Source organism: Dendrobates tinctorius, unplaced genomic scaffold, assembly GCF_039654945.1.
Source record: "Dendrobates tinctorius isolate UK_male_01 unplaced genomic scaffold, ASM3965494v1 ptg000214l, whole genome shotgun sequence".
NCBI classification, from domain to species: domain Eukaryota; kingdom Metazoa; phylum Chordata; class Amphibia; order Anura; family Dendrobatidae; genus Dendrobates; species Dendrobates tinctorius.
Genome location: NW_027361881.1, coordinates 1,129,116 through 1,145,400, shown reverse-complemented (window position 1 = coordinate 1,145,400; position 16,285 = coordinate 1,129,116). Strand labels below are relative to the sequence as shown.

Here is a 16,285-nt window from a genome sequence, read left to right as displayed (position 1 = left end):
GGAACAGAGCAATGCTGGGCCCCTGAAAGGAGCCGGGGTGCAAACTTCACCAGCCGATTAAACAGCACCTTGGCCAGAACCTTCCGGTCCGTATCGAGAAGCGCTATGGGACGCCAGTTCTCGATTCGGGACGGATCCTTACCCTTTGACAGAATAATGAGGGCTGACTTCCTCATTGAGCCGGGAAGAGTGCCCGAGGAGAGACACTCATTAAAGATCCCTGTCAAGAGGGGGACCAAGGAGTCCCTAAAAGTCTTATAGAACTCAGATGTTAAGCCATCCGGACCTGGCGATTTCTTGAGCCGAAGCCCATCAATGGCCAGTCTCACTTCCTCTTCCCTGATTTCTTCTGCCAAAACACCAAGAGAGGGGTCACCCCCTGGCTCAGGGATGGCTTCAGCCAGGAAAGCCGACATCCTGTCCCGATCCAGATCCTTCTTTTCCAAGAGGTGTGAGTAGAAGGATCTGACCACCTCCAGGATCCCTGATTTGGATCTGTTCAGGGACCCCGTACTGTCGATCAGTCCTGTCACCATCTTACAATTCACTGACATCTTACAGTTTCTGTAAGGGTCGGGCGAGCGGTACTTCCCGAAGTCCCTCTCAAAAACCAAAGATGTGTGCCTATCATACTGACACCTCTTGAGCAAAGATTTCACTCTGGAGATTTCCTCTCGGTCACCTCCAGTCGAGACAAGCTGCTCGAGTTTCCTCCCCAGAGCCTGGTACAAGCGGTGCCTGTTCAGACTCCTGAGGCTCGAGAGCTGACGGAAGAACCCCGCCACCCGCTTTTTGAAGATCTCCCACCACTCTGACTTACTACTACAGAGATCCAACAGCTGTACCTGGCTCTGAAGAAAATCCTCGAAGGATTGTCTCACCTCCGCTTCTTCCAGCAGGGACGAATTGAGCTTCCACAGCCCTCTTCCCATCCGAGGAGTCTCTGCAACATTCAGAGAAAAGAAAATTAGACAGTGATCGGAGAACTCCACCTCAACGGCGGACACAGCAGAAAAGATGGCGTCCTCCTTCAAAAAAAACCTGTCTATTCTAGACCTACAGCTACCCCTATGGTAGGTGAAACCTCCGTGGCCTGGGGTGTGCCGGATGTGGGCATCCACCAGGCGAGCTTCACTGGCTATGCTATTCAACGCGACGCTATCATAAGCCAGGCGATCTCCGGGACCCCCCCGGTCACGGGACCTCGTAATGGTGTTGAAGTCCCCACCGAAGACCACCTGTCGGCTCGTAAAAAGAAAGGGCTTGATCCTCAGGAAGAGACATTTGCGGTCCCACTTGGACTGCGGGCCGTAGATATTGATGAGCCGGAGCTCTTGTCCCCTCATGAAGACATCTAGGATCAGGCACCTCCCCATTTCCAACTCAGTAACCCGTCGGCATTCAACTGCTGCAGTCTTAAAAAGGACTGCCACCCCGCTATACGGCTCGGCCGCAAGAGACCAGTATGAGGGCCCGCACCTCCACTCCCTCCGTGATTTATAGATGGCCCCCATGTCTGTTAGTCTGGTCTCTTGCAAGAATAAAATTTCTGCCTCAATCCGGGAGAAAAAATCAAAGGCCGTGAAGCGAGCCGCATCTGACTTAATGCTGGCGACATTAATAGACGCCAGCGTCAACGGGGCGAGTTCAGCCATCATGGGTGATCGAGTTGGATGGCCAATTTCTTCCCTACCCCGCTATTACCTCCTCCTGGGGAGGGGTCAGACACCTTCCTTTTCAGGGAAGCTCCCGACGTGTCCATCCCACCCCCCCCGGTGTCCTCGCCCCCGGGTTCCAGGTCTGTCCCCCCCTCAGGAGGAGCAATGCCCCCTGAGGGACGGACTCCGCCATCCCCCGAAGGACCCTCCGGTGTTACCCCCCGGCCCAGTACCCTCGTCTTGCGGTTCATCATCTGAACCCCCGAGGGCGCTGAACCGGTTGGAGAGTCTGATCAGAGGGGGGTCAGCGGGCCCTTCCGTATGCACCCTTGTGGTCGGGGGCGGGGGGGACTTTGAAGGCTTGTCAGCCTTCCTCCCCACCGCTTTGCGCTTGGCACGCCTGGTTTTGCCACCTGGTGCTGTAGGCTGCTCTTGGACATCCTCATCAACACTTTCATACTGAGAGGAATTGTCCGAGTCAGCCGCTTTCTCCTCTCTCTCCATCCTCCTGATCTCCTCACTCACCGCACTCTCCCCCAGGGCCTCAGAGGCTTTGGCCACGGGCCTGGAGGGAGGAGCAGGCATCACCCCGGTTGCCCGAGGCTCCACCTGTCCCTTACCTCCCTGGCGTTTTTCCTGCCTCCGCTGGTACGCGGGGCCCCTTGCAGCATTGCCCTTCCTCACTGGCCCCTCAGCCCTTCCCCCTTCGCCACCACCTGCCACAGCAGAAGCAGCGCCACCGGGGGTTGCCCCCCCGCGGTCTCCCCCCACCGGGCCTGTGGCGGCATTAGAGAAAGAGCGAGGGCAGCGGCTGAGAGGGTGACCCAGGTCACCACACAGGTGGCACCGAATGTCTTTGCACAAGGCAGCCAGGTGACCTACCCCACCACACAACGCGCACTTCTGCACCTTGCAGTTGGCGCTGAAGTGAGTGGGGTCGCCGCACTTGTGGCAGACCTTCGGTTGCCCCTGGTAGAAGACCAGGATCCTGTCCCTTCCCAGGAACGCCGAGGAAGGGATGTGGGTGACCGTGCCGCCGGAAACCTTCAATTTGACCATGAAGGTCCAGCCCCCCGACCAGATGCCAAACTCGTCCCTGTTCTTTTTTGGGACCTCGGTGACCTCCCCGTAACGGGAAAGCCACGTCATGATGTCCACGCCTGCGAGTGACTCGTTACATGTAACCACGGTCACTCGCTTGACGGAATTTTGGCGAGACACCGCTTGAGCCACGAAGTCTCGCCATCCGGGCTCTTCTCGCACCAGCTCGTAGTTTGACCAGAAGAGCTCAAGCCCCTCTGGCCGCACGAAGCTGACGTCGAAGAAGCGGGACGCCGAAGGGTGTATCAGGGCAAAGATGTCATTCGCCCCGAAGCCCATCTTAAGGAGGAGCTCCACCACCTTGCTCCTAGGTGGACAAGCTTCACTGCCCCCCCACCTAAGACGGACCACATTCCTTCTTGGCGGCCCCTGCCCGGCTGTGGGGAGAGACCAAACAGTCCCTCCCTCCCTTTGATTTTGGAAGGCTGCTAGGCCATGTCTCTCTATCCAGAAAGACAGGTCCACTGTCCTCCCCTCTACCATGATCGATCTTTCTCCCCTTTGGAGGGCCTCCAGGAAACGGCGGTGCAAACCGCCGTCCCCGGAGCCCGGAGGCGAGGAGACCCCCCCGGAACCACCCCGACCCCCAGCCGCGACCCCCGCATAATTACGTTGGGGCCTCGCGGCTGGGGGGGCAGACGGGCCAGCCCTCCCACCACTACCACCACTTGTGCCAGCACCCTCATTCACTCTCCCGTTCACTCTTTTATTATTTCCACTCGCTCCGGCACTCACTCCAGCATTTACTGCCACATTCACACTCGCACTCACTCCCTCATCCATATCGCTCACATCACCATTTATGTCCTCAAACAGCTCTTCAAAAATATCTCCTATCTCACTCCCACTCTCACTTCCAGATAGACCACTATTTACATTAGCAGACTTGGTGTTGCAGTACCCCTGCCTGCCTGCTGGGGGCCCTGACTGGCCAGTGCTCTGCTCCTTGGAGCTGCTGGCACTGCTCCAACTCTTGTCCAAGAGTGCCGCTGCCCCTTTAAATACCTCCGAGCAGAGCGCACTCAGTACGCCCTGCCCGAGCCTGGGAGCAGCAGCAGCTCCTGGGTTCTCTGGCTCCACTTTTTTTCCTTTTTGCGGTGTCTTTGCACTGAGGACAGGGACGGCCACTGCCACCGCACCCTGCCCTCTGCTGTTTGCCCCCGCCGGCTTCCCAAGGAGCGCCAGAGCCCCCGCACCACCAGATGGAGGTAAGCGGGCTGGGGACCCCGACAACTCCCTACCGACTTTTGGGGGCACTATGCTGCTTGAGGGGGTAGGCGGGACAGGAGGCAGTGGGCCCGCCAAGGCCACGCCCCCCCCGCCGGCCGCAGCCACCCCGGGCAGAGCAGTGACCCCTTGCGAGGCCACGCCCTCCCCAGGTGACGCGGGCACAGCGGGCGGGACAGCGGCCGAGGAGGACACGCCCCCCCCGCATGCCGCAGCCTTTGCAGGCTGGGCAACACTCGGGGAGGCCACGCCCCCCTCACGGACTGTCACTGCTCCCCTGAACCCACCACTTGATGTTGGCAGGGCTGGCCACTCCCCCTCGTCGCCCAGCGGCGGCGGTGCCCCCAGCACGGACCCCTTTTTGGGTCTACGCGCCGGGGACCCCGCTCTTGCCACGGGCGCCGTCAGAGGAGCTACCAGCCCCTTGCATTTTTTTAGCTGCTGCTTCACAGCAGCCTCCACGCCCTTTCTAGGTCTCTGGACCCCCATAAGTGGACCAGACTTAACGGACCCGTGCGTGGGGGATCCAGAGACCCCAGCACTCACCGCCGGAGGTGCGGTCCTGGCTGTACCCGTGCTGAGCGCCAGGCCAGCCCCCCCTGCCACCGGGGACTGAGCCCGGACACCACTACTGCCAATACCGCCAGCGGCTGTTACACCACTGGCACCAGCACCGACCTCCATGTCGCTGCCTGAACCCTCACCGCCACCACCAGATGTGACGGTAAGGTCCAGGCACACATCACTCTGCCCGCGCCCCCGCTGCGGACCCACCACAGGGCCCGAGCCGGGGTGGGCAGCGGGTTCCATACAGCGGGACAGAGGGGCCCCGGAAAGAGGGACAAACATAAGTTTGTCAGCCACGGTGTTTTTTGGCTTGCGCTTGTTTTTTTTCTTTTTCCTCTTTCCGGTTGCCTCGTCCTCAGGGCAGACCTCATCCCCAAAGAGCAGTGTGCCAAACCGCTCTGGGGACTCGATCTGCCTCACCTGTTGTAGGACGAGGCAGCCCCCCTCACTACTACTGTCCCCACTCCCACCAGCCTCCCCCTCGCCCCCACTTTCCTCCGAGTAACTGGAGTCCGGTGGGAGAGCCACTTGCTCAGGGGCCACCCCGCTGCATGTTACCTGGGTGTTGTTGCTCACCAGGCCTTCAGGTGGGGCAGGCGTAGATGTTCCGCCATCCTCCTCTTCGTGCTCCACCTGGCAGGGGCCTCCCGACCCCCCAGGAGACCCTCCGGTCATGGCTCTAAACCGGTCATCGTTTTTCAGTTTCTCTGCAAAGGGGCCGCTCCCACTCAGGATAGCCGCCCGTATCTCCTCCAAGGCCCTGATAGCCCCCTTCAGCCTCTCCACCGTGGCGGAGACCTCAGCTCGTCTCGAGGCGGGGAGCCGGTTCTTAGCCACCGCTCGTGCTCCCCTTAACTCCTCCCGGAGTTTTCCCAGCTGTTTGGCGGCCTCCTCATATTCGCAGAGGTGCGCATGGATGCGGGAGGCGTAGATGGTAGATGGCTCTCCCTCAGCTCTGGAGCCCCAGATGTTGGGGGGCTCTGCCACTGCACCTCTGCTCTGGGCCGCCACTCCTCCGGGAGGAGGAGCCGCCACGGTACCAGCTTCGGGGGGCCCGGTGTCCCGGGGCTCCTGGGTCCTGCGACCCCCTCTCTCCTGGCTCCGTCTCTTCCCCATCTCCCTGGGACTGGCTGGCTGCACCCTGGCCTCCGGATGGTGCTGAGGCCCCCCACCCCCAGCTGGCTTGCCGGAGGGTGGGAGCCAGGGGCACAGCCCCGGCGCTCAGTCCCAGGGAAAGTCCTCTTTCCTGGGAAGGGGGCAGATGGAAAGTCCTTTCAGGAAAAAACCTCCCTTCCCAGGAGCTTAGCAAGGCCCTAGCCTGCAGACGCTCAGCACAGATGCTCCTCCCCTTCCTGGGCGTGCTCTATCCTCCAGTTCCCTCCAGAGCTGCAGTCACTATTCTGCTGTTACATCATGTCTTATCCTCCAGTCACCTCCAGAGCTGCACTCACTATTCTGCTGTTACATCGGGTCTTATCCTTCAGTCACCTGCAGAGCTGCACTCACTATTCTGCTGTTACATCGTGTCTCATCCTCCAGTCACCTCCAGAGCTGCAGGGTCTCGTTTTTGTCCCGTATCGTTCTCTCGTGTCTCACCGCTCTTGTTTGTTATCACATTTCCAGCGGATTCCCGGGGATATAATGAAGGCGTTGCTCATACTTTCTGCCTGATCTCCGCGATTCTCACGCGGTCGCAGCATTATAAATAAATAATCCGCGCTCATCTGTGTCCGCATTCACACGAGGGCTGATATGTAGCAGATCAAACTGCTGGCGTCTGCCCGAAACAGCGAAAATTCTCGATTCCCAGATTCCAGCGCCCGGTGACCTCCTGACCGCGGGCAGATCGTTATCTTTGGCGCACAAATATAAAAAGCCAACGAGTCGTATCTGAAGATGAAGAATTTAAAGGGAAACTCCACTGATAATACTTCACACTATTGGCAGATCCTGTCTGTACTTATCCTGTGCTAATTATCAATTACATCATGTATCCTCTAGTCACCCCCAGAGCTGCAGTCACTATTTTGCTGTTATATCGGGTCTTTAGCTCCCGTCACACTAAGTGAGATCGCTAGCGAGATCGCTGCTGAGTCACAAGTTTTGTGATGCAACAGCGACCTCAGCATCGATATCGCTGTGTGTGACAGGTATCAGCGACCGGCCCCCCTACCGGGTATCGCTGATCGGGCAGGGATGTCCTGGGCCATTTTTTAATCGTTGGTCTCCTGCTGGCCAGCACACATAGCTGCGTGTGGCAGCGAGCCATCGATCAGCGAGCTCGCAGCGCTGTAAGCAGACGCAGGGAGCTGGTATCCAAGGTAAACAGCGGGTAACTAAGCGAGCGCGCGCTTTAGTTACCCGCATCTTCGCTGTTCCTGATCTCTGGTGAGTGTGCCCTATTGGCAGCTCACCAGCGATCATGTAGCGACACACCAGCAATCCTGACCAGGTCATATCATCGTCGGGATCGCTCGTGCGTCGTTATGTGTAACGGGACCCTTATCCTCCAGAGCTGCAGTCACTATTCTGCTGTTACATCATTTCTTATCCTCCAGTCACTTCTAGAGCTGCAGTCACTTTTCTGCTGTTACAACATATCATCCTCCAGTCACTTCTAGAGCTGCAGTCACTATTCTGCTGTTACATCGTGTCTTAGCCTTCAGTCACTTCTAGACCTGCAGTCACTTTTCTGCTGTTACATCGTGTCTTATCCTCCAGTCACCTCCAGAGCTGCAGTCACTATTCTGCCATTACATTGTGTTTTATTTTCTAGTCCCCTCCAGAGCTGCAGTCACTATTCTGCTGTTACATCGTGTCTTATCCTCCAATCACCTCCAGAGCTGCAGTCACTATTCTGCCATTACATTGTGTTTTATTCTCTAGTCCCCTCCAGAGCTGCAGTCACTATTCTGATGTTACATCATGTCTTATCGTCCAGTTACCTCCAGAGCTGCAGTCACTATTCTGCCATTACATTGTGTTTTATTCTCTAGTCCCCTCCAGAGCTGCAGTCACTATTCTGATGTTACATCATGTCTTATCGTCCAGTTACCTCCAGAGCTGCAGTCACTATTCTGCCATTACATTGTGTTTTATTCTCTAGTCCCCTCCAGAGCTGCAGTCACTATTCTGATGTTACATCATGTCTTATCGTCCAGTTACCTCCAGAGCTGCAGTCACTATTCTGCTGTTACATCGTGTCTTATCCTCCAGTCACCTCCAGAGCTGCAGTCACATTGTGTCTTATTCTCCAGTCACCTCCAGAGCTGCAGTCCACTGTGATGTGCACAGTTAGAGCTGTTTGGTCAGATCATGTCCGGGTCTGGGCAGAGTTGATGTCGTCTCTTCCCATCCAGCAGGATCACTGATGCCGCTTTGGATGTGAGTGGAGTAAGATATGGTGTATCTCATGGTTAGTAGGGAAAGTATTTACAGTTACTTGATATTAGGGGGTCCCTGGGGGCACATGACAGGCGCTCGGCGGGGGCTTCACGTCGCTCCGGTTAATATTTGCAGATGTAAAAACAGCATTAAAATGATTTGAACATCTCTGTGTGGGAACAGGTCATCCGCGGCCGGACCCTTACCATGAAGATGACGGATTCCCAGCGAGACCCTCAGGGGGTAACATAGGAAAATATGGAACCATGTTTCAACTTTAGCTGCCACCTTCCTCTGTCTGGACTCGATATGGGGCCAAGTTTTTGGGACCACCCTCCAGTAATGGTTCCGTGCTGAGATGAATCCCAGCACTGGTCATAAATCATAAGGAAATGAGACCACCTAGACTATTCCTGCGTGGAGGGGACGGACCCACTGCGGTTCTGAAGAGCCCAAGGATGAAAGGGGCTTATGTCTGAGGCGGGGGTCCATCCATCAGTCGGGCCCCACACCCTGAATTGGGCTCTTACAATGAAACCAATGACGCCGGGGCCAACAATAAACTGGAGAGACATTCTTACTCCAGGTGTCGGGGAAAGTCATATTCTCCAAAGCCCCCCAAACCCGCAGCCCCCCCGTGAGTTGTGGTTGGATGAGATTTACAAGAACCTCTCCTGGATCCGCTGAAAAGCTCCATTGTGTGATAACATCTGCAGACGAGGGGCTTCATGTCGGAAGCGATCTGACCAATACTGGGTGTAACGGTGTCTGGTTATATATAGAAAGTGTAACTGGGGGCCCAGGCGGAGCCCACCTCTACATCACCCCGAGGAAGGCAGTGTCACCCCTTTATAGGGTCTCCTGTGCAGCCCGGCAGCTGAAGGGCCCATATGTCCTCAGTATAGATTGTTAGCTCATGGCCTGGGGCAGAGAGGACAGAACACATCCAATCTGTGCTGCAATAGTCAGACATACGAAGAGAGAAGACAGCATGTAACCGAGAAACCAAGACATCCCAATAGACAGACGCTTCCAGAAAGAGAAGAGTTAATAATGTTATCAATAAAAAAAATGTAAAGTGAATGAAGAGAAATGTAAATCCCATCAATATCTGGTGACAGCCCGTCGCCTCCGTCATCAGTATCTGGTGACAGCCCGTCGCCTCCGTCATCAGTATCTGGTGACCGCCCGTCGCCTCCATCATCAGTATCTGGTGACCACCCGTCGCCTCCACCATCAGTATCTGGTGACCGCCCGTCGCCTCCACCATCAGTATCTGGTGACCGCCCGTCGCCTCCACCATCAGTATCTGGTGACCGCCCGTCGCCTCCACCATCAGTATCTGGTGACCGCCCGTCGCCTCCACCATCAGTATCTGGTGACCGCCCGTCGCCTCCACCATCAGTATCTGGTGACCGCCCGTCGCCTCCACCATCAGTATCTGGTGACCGCCCGTCGCCTCCACCATCAGTATCTGGTGACCGCCCGTCGCCTCCACCATCAGTATCTGGTGACCGCCCGTCGCCTCCATCATCAGTATCTGGTGACCGCCCGTCGCCTCCATCATCAGTATCTGATGACCGCCTGTCCCCTCCATCATCAGTATCTGGTGACCGCCCGTCCCCTCCATCATCAGTATCTGGTGACCGCCTGTCCCCTCCATCATCAGTATCTGGTGACCGCCCATCACCTCCATCAGTATCTGGTGACCACTCGTCTCCTCCATCATCAGTATCTGGTAACCGCCCATCTCCTCCATCATCAGTATCTGGTGACCGCCCGTCTCCTCCATCATCAGTATCTGGTGACCGCCCGTCACCTCCATCATCAGTATCTGGTGACCGCCCGTCTCCTCCATCATCAGTATTTGGTGACCGCCCGTCTCCTCCATCAACAGTATCTGGTGACCGCCCGTCCCCTCCATCATCAGTATCTGGTGACCGCCCATCTCCTCCATCATCAGTATTTGGTGACCGCCCGTCTCCTCCATCATCAGTATCTGGTGACCGCCCGTCCCCTCCATCATCAGTATCTGGTGACCGCCCATCCCCTCCATCATCAGTATCTGGTGACCGCCCATCCTCTCCATCATCAGTATCTGGTGACCGTCCATCCCCTCCATCATCAGTATCTGGTGACCGTCCGTCCCCTCCATCATCAGTATCTGGTGACCGCCCGTCCCCTCCATCATCAGTATCTGGTGACCGCCCGTCCCCTCCATCATCAGTATCTGGTGACCGCCCGTCCCCTCTATCATCAGTATCTGGTGACCGCCCATCCTCTCCATCATCAGTATCTGGTGACCGTCCATCCTCTCCATCATCAGTATCTGGTGACCGTCCATCCCCTCCATCATCAGTATCTGGTGACCGTCCATCCCCTCCATCATCAGTATCTGGTGACCGTCCGTCCCCTCCATCATCAGTATCTGGTGACCGCCTGTGGGGTCAATCATTGTATCACTGCCCCAGATCTCCTGTGTATGAGGCTTGTGTGGATCCTTCATGTGATCCCAGACAGGATCGTGTGAGATCGGGGACCTGTGGGGGTCGGATCATCACCCCCCGGACATTCTTAGTGACATTGGCTGGATGTTGGGGGTCGCTGTCCGGCTGCAGAATACATTTGACACCTCCTGATGGTATGACATGACGGGTGACTCTGTCCTCCAGGGCCGCGACACCGCTCTGGAGCCGCCGGCTGTGGGGCGATCTGGAGGACACTTGTAGAATTCTCACCGTAGCGGCCTGACCCGTCCACCCCTGTACCCCGCGCCCGTCAGCGGCCTTGCTCCTAATTGACAGGCAAATAAACAGCAGGAATAATTCCGCTTGTCGGTGGTGGGTGGTCTCGCCTCGTAGCGGGGATGTGGGACCAATTTACAGGTCTTGTCACATTCATATAAAACACATTGTGGGCACCAGACATTGTTCTCCGGGCACAAACAGGACCCAGTGTCACGGATCTCGCCGCCAGGAAACCAGGATCTCATTTCATCCTCTATAAACGACTAAAATATGGAAGTGAGGAGATGATGAGAGAAAGAAACCCAAAGACAAGTGACCCGAGCCGAGCGAGCGGAGGGGAAAAGGAGACAACGAACAATAGCCCAACAGAATGATACAAAGTAACGGAAGGAGACAACACCGAAAACACACAATGCCAAGAGTCCTCAGATAGAATACTACAATGTAACAATGCCGAGAACCCATAAACAACACAATAAGTGACACCAATATAAAACACAAGAAAGCGGAGGAGGAGAGCAGCAAGCTGCAGGATTAGAGGAGAGTCTATGTGGGTGACAGAAGTCCATGGAGTGCTGCCGATAACCCGACACATTGATCACTTAGGGATCAAAACTGTTGGCACCCCTCATGTAATGACAGAAAACCCACAATGGTGTCAGACAATCTGACAAAAGTAATAAGAAATAAAAAATCCATGAAAATGAACAGATGAAAGTCAGACATTGCTATCCAGCCATATAAAGAATAACACTCATGAAATCGGCCTGGACAGAAATGATGGCGCCCCTGACAATAATGTGACATGTTAGATGGCGGTGTGTCCACTAATCAGCATCACGGGGTCTACAGTCCTGGAGTCAGTGAGCGGCTGGTATAGAGGGGGCTACAGATCCTCACTGTGCTGTGTATCACACTCAGCATGGACCAGAGGGAGCGAAGGGAAGAGTTGTCTCAGGAGATTAGAAAGAATCTGGAGGGTCCTAAGACCCCTGAGAAGAACAAGACACATGGTGGGTGGCAGCCTGGCGCAGATATTTGCAGGGGCTTCAGTAGCTCTTCTCCTTAATGTCCCACCCTGGACCACACAACAGTATCAGCCACTGCCATGTTGTGTCCTTGTTAGATGCCCCCAAGCTGCTTCCACTCACAGTCACCCCAAACATGTCCACCAATGAGCCCCCAGCTTCCTCTCATCAGGACCCCAGGTGCTGCCCCCCATGAGGTGTGGTACAGGAGGGACTCTATGGTTTTCCGTCTTTGGGACAGGGATGGACAGAGGGTCTTGTGAGCCGCGGACTCTGGGTCCGGCCTCTGCAGCTTCACTGCGGAAGAGGGGGACGACATCAACTGAAAGCAGAACCTGACGTAGGAGACTGACCTCGTGCAGACCTGGCACCGATGGGGGCTGAGATAGCGGATTGTCACTTATTCTGTATTACTGGCCATTAACGTTCCGCCATCGTTCCCAGGAGATTACAGGGGTGGCGGTCACACGTGAACACATTCACCAGGTCACCCTTACTGGTGCCTAAGCTGCCGCCCAGTACTCCCAGTATACCTTGGAGTCACTGGGACCAGTATCTGCATGGAGCCATTGTGGGATTCTGAGCAGCTGAGTCAGGACTTACTTGTTCCCAAACCCAGAAAAAGCCCCTCGGTCGGGTCAGGTTCAGGCTATTTATACAGGTTTCTGCGGACTGCGGCCGGACCACTAATTGCCGCTTACTCCTCATCCGTCGTCTCACGTCCACTGATCACAGGATTAAAGGAAGATTTCTTGTCAGGAATTCCAGTATCGGCTCCGCCACAAGAAGATATAAATACAGAGGCGTGGGAATCGCCCCGACAACCTCCTGCCCGAGACCACCCCAAAAAGCTGCCGAGTGCGGAAACTCCCGATGCCAAGCACCGTACTCCAGACGGGCGATTGGGGTCCACACATATGGATAAAGGTCTCCTGAACTAGTCACACAGCTGAGGGTCTGTCACACTGTGTCAGGATATGAGCAGAACCCAAACACAAGACAACCCTCACTGCACTCATGAGGGCAGCAGTTTGCTACAATGTCTCATCGGTCCGGCGGCGGCTCTCAGGCCATTCTGCAGACTGAAGGGTTTATTGCTCCAGATGAAAATATGGATTTTACTGTTCACTGATTGTGATTATCTGAACTGATAAAAGAGGATTAGTCACACCGAGAGGATGAGAAAGTGTCAGAACTTTGTATTTCATGATCAAAAGAATAGATGGGGCCGCAAAAGAAATCACTACTGCCCCTTTAACAAAAGTATATAAATCACTGGTAAAAGTGAATATTAGAAGCTTTGTAACACGTCCCTTCAGTGAAAGCTGCTTCTTTCCCTCCCTCAGCCTCCTCAAGTCATTCAGTCTAAAAAATGGCAAAAATCGTTCCTGTTATCTGACTGAGAGATCAGATTACAGCTGCCTGTAGATGTCCAAGGAGAGAGGATGGAGAGGCAGGGTGAAGCCCAGTGAACGAGAAACACACACAGACCCCTGCTGTCTTTTGGTATTTCATTTTTTTTCGAGAGCTGGATTCACTTCTACATAGCTGAGAATTGCTGAATTATGTCCTATAGACTGCCGCTTCTAGTCAGTGGTTTATGTCACCCCACACCTGGATTCACAGATACACAACTCAGTACTGCTGTGTCTACTGTGCTACTGCTGCCTTCCACTACATGCTGTATCTGACCCTAGACTTGTAATTACAGCTACAAAACTCAATGATGTTGTATAATGTCCTTCATGGTTAATAATAATAAATTTTATTTCTATAGCGCTGACATATTCCGCAGCACTTTACATTTCAGAGGGGATTTGTACAGACAATAGACATTACAGCATAACAATAATCACAGAGATCATAACAGATACCAAGAGGAGTGAGGGCCCTGCTCACAAGCTTACAGTCTATGAGGAAAGAGGGAGACACGAAAGGTGGGTGGTAACAGTTGCCCTGATTGTATGGACCAGCCATAATGTTAAGTGTGTGACAGTACAGACGCAGAGGGCTAATGGATGCATAAAGCATGTGGGAACATGATACGGGGAACCTGGTTATGGTAAAACTTTTGGCTGTGCCACACAGGGATAGATTAGGTTAATGTGTTGAGGCGATAGGCCAGTCTGAATAAATGCGTTTTTAGGGCACGCTTAAAATTGTGGGGATTGGGGACTAATCGTATTGACCTGGGAAGTGCATTCCAAAGAATTGGCGCAGCACGTGTAAAGTCTTGGAGACGGGAGTGGGAGGTTCTGACTATTGAGGATGCTAACCTCAGGTCATCAGCAGAATGGAGGGCGCGGGTAGGGTGGTATACTGAAACAAGGGAGGAGATGTAGGGTGGTGCTGAGCAATGGAGGGCTTTGTGGGTGAGGGTAATAAGTTTATACTGAATTCTGGAGTGGATGGGTAGCCGGTGTAATGACTGGCACAAGGTAGAGGCATCGGTGTAATGATTGGCGAGGAATATAATCCTGTCTGCAGCATTCAAGACAGATTGGAGAGGGGAGGGTTTGGTAAGAGGGAGACCGATTAGAAGAGAGTTACAATAGTAGAGACGAGAATGAATAAGAGAAACAGTAAGAGTTTTTGCCGAGTCAAAAGTAAGAAAAAGTCGAATTCTAGAAATGTTTTTGAGGTGCAGATAATATGAGCGAGCCAGTGATCGGATGTGGGGGGCAAAGGAAAGCTCGGAATCAAGTATGACCCCAAGACAGCGGGCCTTTTGCTGGGGAGTAATAGTGGAACCACACACAGAAATGGCAATGTCGGGTATAGGTACATTAGTAGAGGGAGGAAACACCAGGAGTTCAGTCATTGACAGGTTCAGTTTCAGATATAGTGAGGACATGATGTTAGACGCAGCGTTTAGACAATCGCCGGTGTTTTCTAGAAAGGCTGGCGTGATGTCAGGAGAAGAAGCGTATAATTGGGTGTCATCAGCATAGAGATGGGACTGGAAACCAAATCTACTGATTGTTTGACCAATAGGGGCAGTGTACAAGGAGAAGAGGAGGGGGCCTAGAACCGATCCTTGGGGGACCCTAACAGTAAGGGGAAGGTGAGAGGAGGAGGAACCAGCAAAAGATACAGTAAAGGAGCGGTCAGAGAGATAGGAGGAGAACCAGGAGAGAACGGTGTCCTTGAGGCCAATGGAACGGAGCATAGTGAGGAGGAGCTGATGATCCACAGTGTCGAATGCTGCAGAGATCCAAGAGAATTAGCATGGAGTAATGACCATTAGATTTAGCTGTTAGTAGATCATTAGAGACTTTAGTGAGGGCAGTTTCAGTGGAGTGTAAAGAGCGGAAACCGGATTGGAGAGGGTCGAGAAGAGAGTTATCAGAGAGATAGCGGATAAGACGAGAGTGGACCAGGCGTTCCAGGAGTTTAGAGATGAAGGGAAGATTAGAGACAGGTCTATAGTTAGCGGCACAGTTTTGGTCGAGGGATGGTTTTTTAAGTAGTGGATGTATGATGGCATGCTTAAATGAGGAGGGAAAGAAACCAGAAGAGAGAGGTTAAATATTTTAGTTAGGTGAGGGGTGACAGCAGGGGACAGGGACTGGAGGAGATGTGACGGAAATGGGTCACTGGTGCAAGTGGTTGGGCGAGAAGATGCAAGGAGCCTGCTTACTTCTTCTGTGACTGGTTCAAAATCAGAGAGTGAGCTAGATGCAGTGGGGGAGGGAGGACAGTGCATGGTATGAGGTGATTGGGAGATAATTTCCTGTCGGATCTGGTCAATTTTTTCTTTGAAGTAATTGGCCAGATCGTCAGCTCGGAGCTCCGTGGTTGGGGCCTGTACTCTTGGGTTGAGTAGAGAATGAAAAGTGTCAAAGAGACGTTTCGGGTTATTGGACAGTGAGGTGATGAGGGTGGTGAAATAGGTTTGTTTGGAGAGGTGAAGGGCAGTGTTGTATGTTCTAAGCATAAACTTATAATGGATGAAATCTTCGGGTAGATTGGATTTTCTCCACAGACGTTCGGCGCACCTGGAGCACCGCTGCAGGAAACGTGTTTGCACCGTGTGCCAGGGTTGTCGCCGTCTGCGTTGTGGTGTTCTATGTATAGGGGGTGCAAATTCATCCAGGGCACTTTGAAGTGTTTCATTGTAATGCTTCAGTGCAGAGTCAGGACATGAGAGGGAGGAGATAGGGGCCAATGAAGACTGCAAGTTCTTCAGAAGTTTCTGGGTGTTAATGGCCTGTATGTTTCTATAAGTCTGGACAGTGGGGGTGACCTGAGCAGCCTGGCAGTTCTTGATAGAGAATGAAAGAAGGTTGTGGTCAGAGAGCGGGAGAGGGGAGTTTGCAAAATCATCCACTGCACAAAGCCGAGAGAAGACCAAGTCGAGGGAGTTCCCGTCTTCATGCGTTGGAGAATTAGTAAGCTGCAAAAGGCCAAACGAGGAGGTTAGAGATAAAAGGTGAGTAGCAGATGGTGAGAGGGGAAGAGCAATGGGGATGTTGAAATCTCCCATGATGAGGGTAGGGATGTCACAGGAGAAAATGTGGAAGCCAAGTGGCAAAATGATCCAGGAACTGATAGGAGGGGCCGGGAGGACGAT

At 53.9% G+C, this 16,285-nt stretch overlaps 1 protein-coding gene across 3 annotated transcripts in view; it reads right to left on the bottom strand.

Moving 5' to 3' along the window:
* The window catches only part of MTHFSD (methenyltetrahydrofolate synthetase domain containing), a 176,889-nt gene that overhangs the window by 143,476 nt on the left and 17,128 nt on the right, over positions 1-16,285 (bottom strand). The gene's annotated exons all lie outside the window — the stretch shown is intronic.